Below are 16,019 nucleotides of genomic sequence, written 5' to 3'. Positions count from 1 at the left end.
TATATTTCTCTGCGTAAAGGGTTAAGGGGAATTTCGGTAATTAAAAGCGCAATATTCATTACCCATTGAAGGCCTAAGTCTGGATACATTGTGTAATCAACCAAAAAAGCAACGTAGAGATTAATTCCATCCCGCGATTCCACAGCGCTTATTTTAACAAGAAAAAGGTTCAGCGAAGAAAATAATGAGAACTGTAATGTTGCGTTTTAATATCGCATATAGTATAACTCATCAAGCATGTCATATGCTTCTAATACATTGTGAACAGTTGCGTTCTCCTCAAAAATTATTATCACTGTGCCGCCAAAATATGGCTGAACACTGTGCTTTCACAGGTGCAAGACCTTGTCAGCAGGCTCATGACTACGTTCAACGAAACAATGCAAAAGAACGACTGGATGGACAATGAAACTAAATCTGCCGCAGAAGACAAGGTACAGTGTCAACATATTATGTATAATTATGTATATATATATATATATATATATATATATATATATATATATATATATATATATATATATAATATATATATATATGTGTGTGTGTGTGTGTGTGTGTGTGTGTGTGTGTGTGTGTGTGTGTGTGTGTGTAACGCATAATTGCAGCAAGCAGAATCCTCTTGTTCCTTCCACTCACTTTTGTTCTTGTCTAGCCCTACTTCGGATGTGTTTCTTAAAAGACGCTTAGTATGAGATTTGGGAATAAATATCGGGATTTCACAATCTGTCAAACAGAGCCAAGCTGCCGTGATTTCAAACTGCAAAATATGCGTGCCAAATCTTCTAACTGATTCAAGGCTCTCAAACGAAAGCATTAATAGAAACAAACCACACAGAGTGCCCCGAATCTGGGTTTTCTGAAGTATATTCAAGTGTCGTTCTAGTGGCATACAAGACAGTCCCGTTTACTAGACTATTACATGCCTTGAATTGGTGGGCTTCGCTACATGCTGTGCTGACCGTGGTAACCGCTGAGCTAAAATCCACGAGTGCGAAAAAGCAAAATGGTTTTCCAGCACCATCTGGCAATGCACCCGCGTGATAGAAATTAGAACCAGTGAAGGTGCGGCATCGAGAGTACAGAGAGAAAAGTTCAGTGTTTGTAAAACTAAATATAAAAATCTCAATTTAGCGAGAACACTGACGTTCGAGAATGCAGAGATAACCTAATAAACCATTATTCATATAAGACACGAGTTGCAGTTACAGTTATCACATGTGGTACTGTTTAGAGTAAAGGGTAACGAAATACAAACAGGCAGGGCAGGTGTATACCTTCTGTAAGCTTTTTAAGTATAGCATCAATCCTGTAGTGCACGTGCCACTGCTCTCGATAGTTTTCGTTCGATACATGTGTCATATACAGCCTGACATCTCAAGCGGACGGTACTTAAGCTACCATACAGCTACTTAAGTTGCCATTTGAAATAAATCTAATCGTATTGTTATATATACAATACACACACACACACACACACACACACACACACACACACACACATATATATATATATATATATATATATATATATATATATATATATATATATATATATACATAGGTTTACCATAAGGCAACAGAATTGGTAAAGAGTCTCTTTTCATTTCGACATAGTTGTTTCAATAATAATTTCCAGTGGCAGATAAAACACAAAACTTCACTTAGCGCATAAAACATATCCATAATGCAAGAACATGGCATTGTGGGGTAATTGGTCAGCACGCGGGACAATTTTCTGCTAGTTTGGGCCTCGATATACAAAAGGTCCAGCTGTGAAAGTCTGCTGAACAGGGGGCATACTGATTCGTTGAATGTACGCACAATGCCGGCCCTGCAACTAGTCAATGATACGGCCACAATGCGAGAACAGTGGAGCAAACGGCGCGAGTAGCATCACACATCGCCAATTAGGTTTGGTACGGGCGAGTCACAATAGCAGATACACGACAGAAAGTAATGGACAGCATAATGCCGCATGCAGTTACCAGAGGGCTCTGTGGCGTTAATGTCTATATGAGCTGCAAGCAGGGTGGTTCATCCAATATGGTAATGATGGTAGTTACATAGAAACGCTTTCCGAAAAGCAGTAAATTTGGTAAAGAGTCCCTTTCCATTGTGACTATACATTTGCCTAAACTTCGTCCAGACATTAAACAGCTTCATCATCCTCTAAACGTATGATTATCGACAATGCTCTGCGTTAGAAATAATTAAATAAACAACATTAATTTCCTCAACGGCTCTATTCGAACACATGACCTCTGGCACAAAGCCCGATTTTCAAGCCAAGGACACATGGACGAGTGTAACCAATTCAAATAGCAGCGATTATGCGTGGTCGCAAACTCTTATTGCCATCGGAATAAAAAAGTAGATTTCTGTGAAAGCTAGGCCGACGAAGGCAGATAAAGCGCGCAAATCAGACATATCCATGTACTCACCACCATTCCCATTCCCATGATGGCTGCAAGAGCACCACGACAGATTTCTCTCTAGTAATTATTGTCGGAACCATTACGGTGGAAACACAACAAAAACCAAACTCAAGCAAGATACGGAGCCACAGACTTGGTATCCAACAAGATATCTTAGCTTGAATCACGCATCATACATTTACAGATTGTGTGGAGGAAAAGCTCAAGAGAACGAGGGAGAGAGAGTTATTTGCCGAAAAGCAGAGAGCTCAGAAAGCTATCAAGTTTGTAAAAGAAAATAATAAGGAAGAAAAGATACAGCAACGCGTGTCTGTGGCACGCACAGTCACCTACTCTGCCCTCGTGATCTATAAAAAAAATTTCAGCGTCTTCTCAGTAACGTTTACTGGACGCCTGCTTACGCGCAAGTCGCCCAGTTACGCTATCTCTGCTGCCAAGGTAACTTCACGACTGTAGCTAAGGGCTCGCCTTCTGGCCAACCGAATACATTCCTGGAACAGCCTGTGCCGGCAGTCAGGAAAGTTAGCGGTAGGTAGTAGAAAATTGGACGCCAACCACAACAATTTTAACAGACGTATCAGCTACCGCAAGGGAGCCTTGTTCGCAATGGCATTCACAAAAAAAAAAAAGTTGGAGGACGCTTAAGCTTCGCCTTCAAGAGTGGAACGCGACAGCGTTCCCGTCGACCCGCCATGGGGCGTAGAGAGAGAGAGAAATAACGTTTATTTGCACCCGCAAAAAGAGCCCCGAAGAGTCAAGAGTCTTCCTGTCTCTTCGGATTGCTCCTCCCTTTTCATCTGGCTGATGCTCCTTGGAGCTCAGCGGTGTCCAGGGCCATGCGGATGACTTCTCTTTGATCATCTTCCTTCGAGCTGGCCATTAAAGTCTCCCAGGATTGTCTATCCCTATCTGGTTTATTGTATCTAGGACATGTCCATATTATGTGGATCATGTCCGCCTTTGCCCCGCAGTGTTTGCAGTTCATGTTTTCAATGTTATCGTGCCATCTCTTCAGTATGTAGGGGTTGCAGATCACCCCCGCTTGCAGTTGCCTCCATGTTATCTCTTCTTGCTTACTTAGTTTCTTATGCGCCTCTGGCAGTGTTTTCCTTCCCATTCTATAATAAGCGAGAATTTCGTTGTAAGTGTTTATGCCTTCTTCTTTTTGTAGGGGCTCCTTGGCTGGAGAGGCTGCATTGGTGTACCGGTAAATAAGCTCTCGGGCCAATGCGTGCGCTTTCTCGTTGCCGGGCAAGCCTTCGTGGACAGGAGTCCATATAAGGTTTACTAATTCTTCTGGAATTGGTCCTTTCTCTAATATGTTGAGCGCCTCTTTGGAGATTCTCCCTGCGGTATAATTCCTGATGGCTGTTTTGGAATCTGACACTATGATTTTGACCCCTTTTTGAGTCAAAGCTAGGGCTATGGCCACCTCCTCTGCAACCTCCACTCTGTTTTGCGGGATACTGCAGCTCTTTGAGTTTTCACCGTTAGCCTGTGTCGTCACTGAGACAAAACCTGGTCTGCTTTCATATTCTGCTGCATCCGTGTAGAAAACCGCTTGCTTTTTATCTAGTAATTTTTGTAATGCTTTAACCCTGTCTTTCCTCCTATCCTGATGGTGACTGGGATGCATATTCTTCGGGAGTGGTGGTATGCGTATTCTATCTCTGATTTGCGACGGAATGGCTCCCGTGTTTCTTACTTTGTTGCTAGTTTTGTATCCTAGTTTCTCTAGAATTCTCAGACCACCTCTGCTTCTCATTAGTCTCTGTTGCTGGGAGACTAGTGTGGCTTCGATCAACTCTTCTAGGGTGTTTGAAATGCCCATGTTTAATATCCTGTGCGTAGAGGTGCATGGTGGAAGGTTTAGGGCTGTTTTAACTCCTTTCCTGATGAGGATTTCTATTTTGTTTTTCTCGGCCCTTGTCAGTTTAAGGTACGGCGTTGCGTATGTGATCTTGCTGATCGCGAAGGACTGTACTATCCTTAATAGGTTAGCCTCCCTCATGCCTGCCTTCTTGTTCGCGATTCTTCTGAGGAGTCGACAAGTTTGGCTTACGCTCATTTCAAGCTTTCTAATCGTTTCCGTATTTCTTAGATTGTCCTGAATGTGCATGCCTAGCACTCGTATAGCTTTTACGTTTGGAATCGCGTCCCCATTAACCGTGAGTTTTATCCCGTGGTTAGGAATTTTCTTTCGCATGTTCTGTGGACTGATGAAGAGAGCCTCCGACTTCGTAGCTGAACATTTAAGTCCGGCTTTTTCTAAGTGCTCTTCAATTCTATTGATGGCCTTTTGCAGCGTTTCTTCTATGTAGGCGTCACTTCCTCTATTTATCCATAGGGTGATGTCGTCCGCATAGATCGTATGTTCTAGACCCCGTAAGTCCTTAAGTTTGTGCGGGAGTCCCATCATTACTATGTTAAAGAGAGTGGGTGAAAGCACCGAGCCCTGTGGTGTTCCCTTATTGCTGAGCTCTATCCCTTTCTCCTCGTTACCCCCTAGACTGACCGTTACTGTTCTGTCAGTCAGAAAGTCCTTTATATACTCGTAGGTACGTCTCCCTACGTTTAGGCTATTCAATTGTTCTAAGATTGCCTTGTGGTCTACGTTGTCAAATGCTTTGGCCACGTCTAAGCCAACGATGGCTTTCGTGTCCTTCGTTTGGTGGTCGATAATTTGCTCTTTAAGCTGTAGCATGACATCGCACGCAGATAGGTGTGCTCTGAAGCCTATCATTGTGTCAGGGTACATGTCTTGGTCTTCCAAGTATCTGCTAATTCTAGATTGTATCACGTGTTCCATTAGTTTCCCGACACATGACGTGAGGGATATTGGTCTGAGGTTTTCGAGACTGAGCTTTTTCCCCGCTTTTGGAATTAGGACTAATTTAGCCTCCTTCCATTCTTTGGGGATTTTACCCTTGTTCCAACACTCTTGCATAAAATTCGTTAGGTTTACTATTGACTTGTCATCGAGGTTCCTCAACATCCGATTGCTGATTCTGTCCGGTCCTGCAGCTGTTTTCGTTCTTAGTCGATTCAGCTCAGCCCTGACTTCTCCAACGGTGACGGGGCTGTCCAAGAGGGGGTTCTCTTCCCCTTTGTAGTCCGGCAGTGTTTCTGCGGACCACATTTAAGATATCTATCTAACTTCAGCGCACAATTGTCTGTTACTGCCTTCGTATTTATACACTAGTTTCTGCATGTTTCTATGCGTCTCTGATTTGCTGCTTTGGGGATCTAGTAGGTGCCTCAATAGTTGCCATGCATTTGATTTACCAATTTTGTGATCCATCTGTTCACATATGCTATTCCAATTTCGTTTCGTGAGTTCGAGTGCGTATTCTTCAATCTCTCCGTTCAGGTGCGCTAATGCCCTCCTAATGTTTCTATTGCTTCTATTCTCTTTCAATGTTTGCTCTAGCTGCTTCTTTTTCCTCCATAATCCGACCATTTTCCGGTCTACTACCTCTTGCGTGTCGTCTGCCTCCACCTTCTCGGTGGCCTCTTCAACTGCTTCCAAGAGGGCTTTGCTCCAACTGCCTACATCCTTGAGCTCCTCTTTTTCGGCACATTTCTGCCAAAAGAGGTTCCAATTTACCGCTTCGATCTGCTTGGGTTTGGGAGTTGGTATGCCGTGTTCTACCACCGTCTCTATAATTCTGTGGTCGCTCCCCAAGTCCTCTCCCGTGTTACACCATCGTGCGGTTATGTGTCCCCCTATGAGAGTAAGGTCCGGAGTGGTGTCCCTGGAAACGCTATTTCCTTTTCTCGTCGGAACTTGAGGATCTGTTAGCAGAGTTAGTTCATGCTTGGAGATAGTATCCCATAATTCTCTGCCTTTCTGTTGCGAGGTTTTGTACGCCCAAGCCATGTGCTGCGCGTTAAAGTCTCCGACTATGACTATGGGGCTGTTGCCTGCAATGTTTTTGGACCTTTCGATGAGCTGATCGAAGCCACAATTCTTTTTTTGCTTAGGAGAGCTGTATACGTTGAGGACGTATAGGCTCCTATCTTTTCTTTTCCTCGGTACTAGTTCAATTAGGACGTGATCAATCTTATTTGTGTCAGTCTCGTGTAGGACTGCTGCTAAGTTTCTTTTAACTAAAATAGCTGTCTGCCGGTTCTCTCCTTGCCCAGTGTAGGCTGTGTAGCCGGCCAATTTTGCATTTTTCCCACACTCTTGCAACGCAATGACGTCTGGTTTATCGATGTTAGTTAGGAATGTTTGTAGGACTGCTCTCTTTTTCAGGAAGCCCCTACAATTCCACTGCCAGATCGTGTTATTTTGCCAATGCATTTTGAATGTTAATTAATTGTGTTCTAAACCAATCGAATTCAGCTGTTAAAGCGAAATCGCGTTTCTCAAATTCTGCTTTGAGGGCGATGTCACGTTTTTCAAATTCCGCTCGAGTTTGTTCCATGAATTGCATCATAGCTCCGTTCATCAGAGTAATATCCTGAGTAACTTTGTCCATCTTACTGTCTGAGTCTGTCTCTCCCGTTCTCTTCTTTTTGAGCGGGGGCCGATCTGTTTGGGGCTCTTTGTCCCCTACACTCTCTTCCTGTCTCGTACTGTTTCCACCCTTCTCTTTTTTCATCTCCTCGATTATCTTTAAAAATTCTTCTCTCTCCTTTTTCCTATCCTCAATCAGTATTCTGATTTGCTCTTCCTGCCTCTTAATAAGCGCTTTTAGCTCCTGGTTTTCTCTATCCTTTTCTGAATCCTGGGAGACTTTGTCTGACCAGCTCACCTTGTTACTTGTTTCCTTCTGTTGTGTCTGGTGTTGCGGCGTCTGTAGCCTCGGGAAGGACTCCGAGCGGCTCCTGGTCCTGCTGCTCAATCTCTCACTTGGCCTGCTTTTACTCAGTTCCTCTTGGTTCGCCTCCTCGGCCGCTTGTTTTTGCTCCCATTGTCTCTTCTTCACGATGTACGGGGTGCGGAATAAATTCCTGCACTTCTTATCCCCGGTGACGTGGTTTCTGCCGCAGAGCTGGCACTGCGGTTCGCATTGATGTCCTTCTTATGGTCTGGTTACCCCACAACCTCTACACCTCGGTTCGTCATTGTCACACACGTCTGATCTATGCCCGAGTCCTCCACACTTGTAGCATACTTCGTACCTCTTCTTGTATAGGAAGCACCGGAGAATAGCGCCCATGAAGAAAACCTTGCGTGGAACTTCCTCGTCGTCAAAAGTTAGGAGGAAAGTTCTGGTTTTGCCCATTCTTCTTGCTTCTAGAATTGTCGGGTTGTCTTCGTCCTCGTTGAGGTTGCTTAGGACTTCTTTATCGGAGTACATTTCCTCTATGCCGTGAATAACTCCACGTCCACAGCTTTCAGGTGCGTTCACGTACGTGACGACCCCGTAATCCTTGTCTCCGATTCTGATCTTATCTATCTTGCTTATTCTTTTAGCATTCTCCATAGATAATGTGTGGTAGATGATCGTACCTTGCTTGGTGTTTATCACGAAGCGGTCTCCCTTGGCTTCTTGTAGGCTGACGCCCGCGCTCTCTCGCACTGCTCTTCCGAGGCTAACTTCTGGTGCCTTCTGAAGCACCGAGAGGCCTTCTCGTAGTCGTAGAGTTACTTTCCAGCCCGTGGCTGGCAGTCTTGGTAGGTTCGATGCTACCGATAGCTCCGCTTCCTTCTTCCCTGCTCCCTTCTTGAGCGCGTCGCGCCGAGCGTCCGCCGAGCGTCCGAGCGTCGTCTCCGCGCCAGCTGGCACGGGTTTCTGCCTCCTTTTCGCCAAAACTGTGAACCATCCTTCGTTGTCGGATCCCTTCGGATCCTTTTCGTTGCCTTCCACCGTCACTTCCATGTCGCCGCTTCTCTGGGAGGCGCCGCTGGCTTGGGGCTGCCCGTCGACGCCGTCCACGGCCGGGGCCATACCGAAGCCGAGGTGAGGCTTAGCGCAGCGTTGTGCTCCGATCACAGTTTTTTAGCCGTAAAATCACTAAAAATCCACTCACAGGCACAAAGAATTGTGTCCACCGGGTCCTTGTCACTTCCGAAAATCGATTTTAGCACTTTCGCAGATCATTTTGCCAGAAAAACCACCAGAATCCTTGGTTGTTCGCGGAGCCGGCGTAAACACCATGGGGCGTAAGGCGCGCTACGGCGCAGCGACTACGCGCCCCGCATCGGACGCGGTGAGCGTCGAGCAACGCAGCGTTCGGCGCGACAACGAAATGTGCGCCTGAGCAAGCGACGCACACCTGAGCCTTAGAAACAGCTCGTTTCTAAGGCAACACCGCGGTCACTAGAGGCGCTTTTGTACCGCTTTGAAGCATCGAACTCGTGGCTCAGTGGCACGCGGAATGTCGGGGTCTTCACGAGCGGTCTCAGCGGCCCACCCGGGACACGGTAACAGGATGGTAGCAGACGACGACAAGGATTTTGAGATTATTTTGCCGCATTTGCCAACAGGACGCGTCGTTTTGAACACATTGTTCTTGCACGGAGATGTACGAGCGCGGCCATTCAGGGTCGAAGATTTCCGGGACGCTTTGCACAAGGAACGGCTGCTCCCTGACGTTGTGGCTTTGGGTGCCTACCAGATCAACCATGTGTGGGCCGTGACATTAAACAGCCCAGAGGCGACGAAGCAGTTGGCTGGATTGAAAGAACTTCAGGTCAAAGGGCGACGCTGTCTCGTCATCGACCCGCAGCAGCAGCAGGTGAGGCTTCGGCTTCATTGGTTGCTGCACGGCGTGGCGGACGACGACGTGCGTACTGCGTTGGTGGCGTTTGGCAAAGTGACCAAGGTTACTCGGGGACGCTGGCGTGTGGAAGGAGTGAACGAGAAAGGTTCGACTACTCGGACTGTGCTCCTGAAGCTCAAGAGTGGTCTCAAGGTTGACGACCTGCCACACCAGATTCGTGTTGCCGGTGAACTAGCGCTGTTGGTTGCACCAGGTCGACCTATGCAGTGTTTGCGCTGCCATGGTTCGGGACATGTGCGTCGCGAGTGCAAGGTGCCACGTTGCTCACACTGCCGGCGTTTCGGTCACGTCGACGCCGAGTGCGTTCGTTCCTACGCCGCAGTGACCGCAACAGCCGGTGATGAGGATTCAACGGTGCTCATTATGGACGCGACCGAGGCGGAGGACGCAGCGAAAGGTAGCGGGGATGTGAGCACAACTGGGTCACATTGCGACGCCTCAACTCCAGGAAGTGAAGATCGATCAGAGGCAGTACACAGCCCGCCGGACTCTGCGGCAAGAACGGCTGAGGGAACAGACAACTCTGCAAAAGAAGTAAGTACTCAAGTGGCCGAAATTCCCACACACGAAGTGTCTAAAAGGGGGGACGTGAAAAGCGTCCCTCGTAGTTCAAGTGCAGACATGGACGCTTTCGGCGAGTCGCCGCACGCCAGCGGCGTCACGGGGAGTACTGGCGTCAGCTCGGCAGTTAAAAGACCCCTGGAAGACGCCACAAGCCAAGGAGACAAGGTCGGCGCGCGAAGCATCGAGGGACCGCCTGCGAAGGCACCAACGGGTAGACGCACGAACCTCAGGGCAAGGCCTGGGAGCACGGCGGATAGGAAAGTTGACGACAAGCCACTTTCGCAAAGTGGTGAGACCGTCTCACCGGGCGGTCCCGGAGGCGTCTAGCATTGAGCTAGACGCGCAATGTAAGCGCCACGCTCCGGGCCTACCGTTTCCAGAAATCAACGATGGCTTCTCAAACGCCACTTACACTCGCCACTTTAAACGTTCGAGGTCTCGCCTCTAGGAAAAAACAAAGTCAACTGTACCGGTTGTTAATGGAAGAAGATCTGGACGTTTTGGCTGTGCAGGAGACGAAAGTGGAAGGAGAAGAGGAGACGGCGAACATGCTGCGAGGCTTTGCTGCACGGTACCACGCCGTCGTGAGCCACGCTATCGGCAGGTCCGGTGGGTGCGTCCTCCTTGTTCGAAGGAATCCAGGACTGTCAGTGCAAAACGTTTCTTCGTGTTCATCCGGTAGATTTGTGTTGTGCGATTTCACATATAGTGATATTGCATGGCGTGTTATGTGTGTTTATGCTCCAAGTGTGGCGCAGGAACGCGTTAACTTCTTTTCTAACCTAAGACAGTATTTGCGCATTGATAAGCAGCTTGTTTTGGTTGGGGATTTTAATTGCGTTTTGAACTCAAGTGATAGGTCAACTGGAAGAATGGTTAGAGACAAAAGCAGTGATGTGTTGTCACAAATGATTGCAGATCATGAGCTAGAGGATATTGCAGAGTGCCTGGAGGGCTCCCGAGCTGTGAAGTACACTCATTTTCAGGGCAACAGCCATGCCCGCTTGGACTGACTGTACCTGTCAGTGGATGCGATCCCAAAGTGCCGCAGTTATGATGTTTCGCCAATTTCTTTTACTGATCACTGCCTTCTAAAATGTCAAATAGTATCAAGCAAAGACAGCAAGAGTTTTTCATGGGAGCAATGGAAATTGAATTCCAATTTATTAAGGGATGAATCTTTCAATGCAGCTGTGATTCATTCAATTAAGAATATCCATGAATATAGTGGGGAAAGAATAGGAGAGCAGTGGGAAATTTTTAAACAACAGATAAAAATTAAAGCGATAGAAAGATCCAGCATTTTATTGTTTGAAGCCAAAAAGAAAGAGAAAGAGCTTAAGATGATTTTTGAAAAGCTAACAGCGCTTGAATGCGAAACGCCAGGTGTGTATGCCGAAGATCTGCGTAGTATCAAACAGAAACTGGAGCTTTATGATGAGAACCGTTATCGCGGAGCGCAAGTGAGAGCAAGGGTAGACGCGATGGCTATAGATGAATGTCCAACAAAACGCGCACTTGGACTCGAAAAAAGTCGCGCCCGGCGGAACCATATAGATGTCATTGAAGATAACGGGATAGTAATGACAGACAATGACAGCATAGGACGTGCTTTTGCTCGACATTACGAAGCGCTTTTTGCTTCTAGACCTGTGAATGCAGAGAGGTTTAAAGAAGAATTTCTTGAGAGAATGCCACGACTGCAAGATGACACCAGAACAGAGTTGGAATCACGTATATCACAAACGGAAGTAGAAAAGGCTATAGATAACCTGAAACTCGGCAAGTCCCCAGGGCCTGACGGTCTGAGCGCTTCGTTTTACAAAACGTTTAAAAAAGAATTGTCTCATCTGCTTACAGTTCTTTTTAATGAGGCTTACGAACTAGACGTTCTGCCCCGGTCTTTTGGGGAAGCACATACTGTATTAATACCAAAGACAGAAGAGACAGAGAAGTTAAAATTGGTTTCCTCATACAGGCCTACATCATTAACTAATTGTGATTATAAAATCTTGATGAAAGTGCTAGGAAGGCGGCTACAGAAAGTAATTAAGGAATTGGTTGGTCCTCACCAAACATGTGGAATTATGGGGCGTTCGATTGTGACTAATATACATAAGATGCGGTGCGTGATGGAGTGCTGCGACATTATGCAAGCAGGGGTAGCAATTCTACAGCTCGATCTCGAGAAAGCGTTTGACTGTGTACCTCATGGTATTTTGCTTGACATCCTAGACCACATTAATGTCGGATCCATCATTAGAGATGGGGTAGCTTTGGCGTACCGGAACTGCACTACGCGATTCATTGTTAACAAGTCAGTGGGGGCCCCCATTAACTTAAAGCGTTCTGTACGCCAGGGCTGCCCACTGAGTCCCCTTCTGTTCAGTATATACATAGAAACAATGTGCCTAGCGATCATTGAAAGCAGCAACATTCACGGCTTCAGATTAAATGCATCGGAAGTTAAAATTCTGGCGTATGCGGATGACGTCGCAGTCTGTTGCACAGATAAAGAGAGTGTAGCTGCAGCTATCGCTGTAGTGAAGGGTTTTGGCAAGGTAACTGGAAGCATGGTAAACTGGGGAAAGTGTCTTGGCTTCTGGCACGGAGAATGGCCTTCCACCCCGGTCACTTTCGCCAATGTCAAGTGGCTGACGACACCCGTTAAATATCTAGGCGTCCCGCTAGAATATTACAAAAATAACGATGAGTATTGGCAAGATCAAACAAGAGAAACACAGATAAAAGCGAACAAGTGGAAAGGTGGACATCTGTCAATGTTTGCAAGAACTACAGTCTGCAATCTATTTTTTGTCGCAAAATTATGGTATGTCATGCAGGTATTGCATTGTTCAAGGGTACATATACAGAAGTTGCACCGAGTATTCGCAGTATTTGTGTGGGCTTCGAATTGGGAACGAAGCAGTCGAACGAATTTGTTCAGGCGAGTTAAAGACGGAGGTTTGGGAATGACGCACCTTTTTATACGACAGGTCGTAAACCGGTTTTTATTTTTCCGCGACTTAAGCGATCCTTTCTTGCGCACGGTGTGCCAAGTGAGGCTAAGGAGCGCGTTACCTGGCTATGTAGTCGGCACAGACAATATGAGCGGTCCTGTTTGTGGATTTCTTAAAGAAGTTATTTTAAGTGTACGGTTCTTGTCCGTTAGATTTTCAAATGAGTACCTTTTTTCAGTGAAACGTAAAACATTGCACAAAGATGTATGCGATGTAGTTCTCCCTGTGCCAATGTACAGGGCCATATACAGTGGAGGTCAAGGGCAAAACGTGCTTAAGTGGGTGAAAAGAATGCAAGTAACGCCAGAGACCAAGTCTTTCTTTTTTAAGCTTCACACGGGTACGTTGAATGTCAAAACCTTTTTAGAAGATCGTGGGTTTTTCTTACCCTGGGGCTCGCATTGCTTGATCTGTAAGAAACCAGAAACTATAGATCATATATTTCTAGATTGTTGGGCGGGTGTCTTCTTTTGGGATGTACTTCAGAGGACTATCAAAAAGGACTTTCCTTAAGATCCACAGGGTATTAGATATTTATCTATAGAAAACGATGATGGACTGCCATTCGACCTTATTATGCTAGTTGGCCTTCACTGTCTATGGCGCGCCCGTATGGCGGGGTATCACTGCGATCCGGATGCTCGGCCTGCACGAATGCTTTTCCGAGAATGCATGTCGAGATTTGTGGAAATTCAGAAAGCACAAGATTGTGTACCTGCGTGGCTGTCAAGGGTGGAACCCTTGAACACGCTCAAAGAATTCTAAAATAGTCAGCCCTATAAGGCTGACACTTGGTGTTGAAAACTTGCAAATTTGTCTTGTTTTCTAAAATGTCATTTGTTGTTTGATGTAGAAGTACAAAACAGGCAATAAAAAAAAAACTCGTGGCTCAGTGGTAACGTCTCCGTCTCACACTCCGGAGACCCTGGTTCGATTCCCACCCAGCCCTTCTTGCAAGTTGTTTTTTATTCATGAAGTGCCTGCTGGGATTTATCGCTCACGGCCAACGCCGCCGACGCCGACACCGACGACACCGGCTTTTCTGCGACACGAGCTCCTTAACGCTATCGCGTTAAAACTGAGTGCTCAATGAAGATGAAAAAATGGCTGTGGCTTAGCTAAGGTTAAGCCCAGGATGCGAAGCATACTAGCCTTTATTTTAGTTGTTGAACCACTGTTTAGCCTGGTGAACTGCTGTTGCTTGGCTATATTTGGTTCGGCTAGTAGAAGAAACAACTCATGCGTTACTTTGCTTCGCCTTCAAGAGTGGAACGCGACAGCGTTCCCGTCGACCCGCCAAGGGGTGTAAGACAATGGGCTACGGCGCAGCGACTACGCGCCCCGCATTGGACGCGGTGAGCGTCGAGCAACGCAGCGTTCGGCGCGGCAACGAAATGTGCGCCTGAGCAAGCGACGCACGCCTGAGCCTTAGAAACAGCTCGTTTCTAAGGCAACACCGCATTCACTAGAGGCGCTTTTGTACCGCTTCGAAGCATCGTACTCGTGGCTCAGTGGTAGCGTCTCCGTCCCACACTCCGGAGACCCTGGCTCGATTCCCACCCAGCCCATCTTACAAGAGTTGAGCCAAAGCCACCTAGAAAAAGCGCAGCTGCTTATATACCGCCGCGACGCCGCGAGCGACGGCGCGAGTTGGAGCCCCGTTTCTCCTCTATCGTGACGTCACGGTGTCACGTGGTATTGAAGGCGACACCGCCGCGCCTGAGGAGCTGGGTTGAGCTCTAGTAATATGCTTCGCATAAAAGCATGGGCATATGCATGCGTAAATGCCCATGTAACCGCCCAATCACCCGTAAACGTTATAATTGTGCACTCCGAGCCCTTTCGGAGAGGCAGCACTGCGACTCGCCGAGAAATTTCCTGCCGCACGTCAGAGACAGAAAGAAGTCATAAGGGAAAGGCAGGTAAGTTAACCAGGCTGAGTCCGGTAGTACTGGGGAAGGGGGAATGAGGATTGTAAGGATTAGCATAAACTGTCCCTTCATACACTTCACTGCAAACCCTTTTCTTGCGATAGGAAATATACGGGCGCTTCCCGTATACGTGGGCCGTGAGCACACCCCCCACGTGGGCCGATCCCGAACAAAGTGCGATGCCGAGCCTAGCCGCGACGGAGGTGAAGCAGCCATTAAGCACTCCCCATACGTGGGCCAATCCCGAAGATGGGCAATGCCGAGCCGACCCGCGGCGGAGGTGACACAGCCGTTAAGCACTCCCCATACGTGAGCCGATCCCGACGATGTGCAATGCTGGGCCGACCCGCGACGAAGGTGAAGCAGGCGTTAAGCACTCCCCATACGTGGGTCGATCCCGAAGATACCGCGATGCCAGGCCGACCCACGGTGAAGGTGAAGCAGACATTAAGTTTTTTTAGATTTTTTTTTTTGAAACGCAAAGGCCTTGTCTTAATAGGGTGGGTTTTTCTCAAGACATGTCGTCCGTCACCAAGGCTCGCTTATGGACGTCAAGAGATGTCGCCTCAACAAGTAGCGCCTTGCTAAAGCCAGGAACCTTTTCAATAAAGACCGTTGTAATACCGCACCTGCACGAAGTCTCGCGCTGCAGGCTCAAGAAAAAGCGGAATGAAACAGCCTACGTTGCTCTTCCCGCAGCGGCTAAAACGTCTCGATTTGGCAGATCTTCGGAACAACGCCAACAGGATATGTCAACAGGGCCCGTGGGCAGGGTACATATCGTACAGGGAAGGATATAATAATGCTTACGAAAACAATCGAAACAGGCTAAGAACCAACAGTCTTAGCACTAGACATCAACAACCTGACATCGGGTCTCGCACATGAGTGATGGCAGCGTGCACAGTCCTCCTTGCGTGTTTAGTGCGATACAAGTTTGGTTTGCAAATTCGACAGAACACGATGGCTATGATATCCCCTGACGAACGGCGGAAAATATCTATAGACGAGATGAGGCTTCGAGAGAACGATTACACTGGCCATAGCGTTGTGTTATGTCACCTTAGCGCTCGCCTGCAGTCACAATGTTTGTTACCGTGAGCACATGGCCCTCGTGACACAGGGGAGCGGCTGACCCCCTTTCGTAGTTCGTAGGTTTAGGTAACGCACTTCCTTACTGAAATGCTAAGTAGTAAGGCCAGTGAGCGGCGCGTCATTGGATAGCGCATAATGCAACGCCGGAGTAGCCGTTGACGGCACTGACGCGACAAGACCGCGTGTTCCCTACGGCGTCTTCCCGTGATAACTAAATTTAAAAGAAATAAGCCAGT

Source organism: Dermacentor andersoni, chromosome 11, assembly GCF_023375885.2.
Source record: "Dermacentor andersoni chromosome 11, qqDerAnde1_hic_scaffold, whole genome shotgun sequence".
Classification (NCBI taxonomy): Eukaryota; Metazoa; Arthropoda; class Arachnida; order Ixodida; family Ixodidae; genus Dermacentor; species Dermacentor andersoni.
This window is presented reverse-complemented; position numbering follows the sequence as displayed.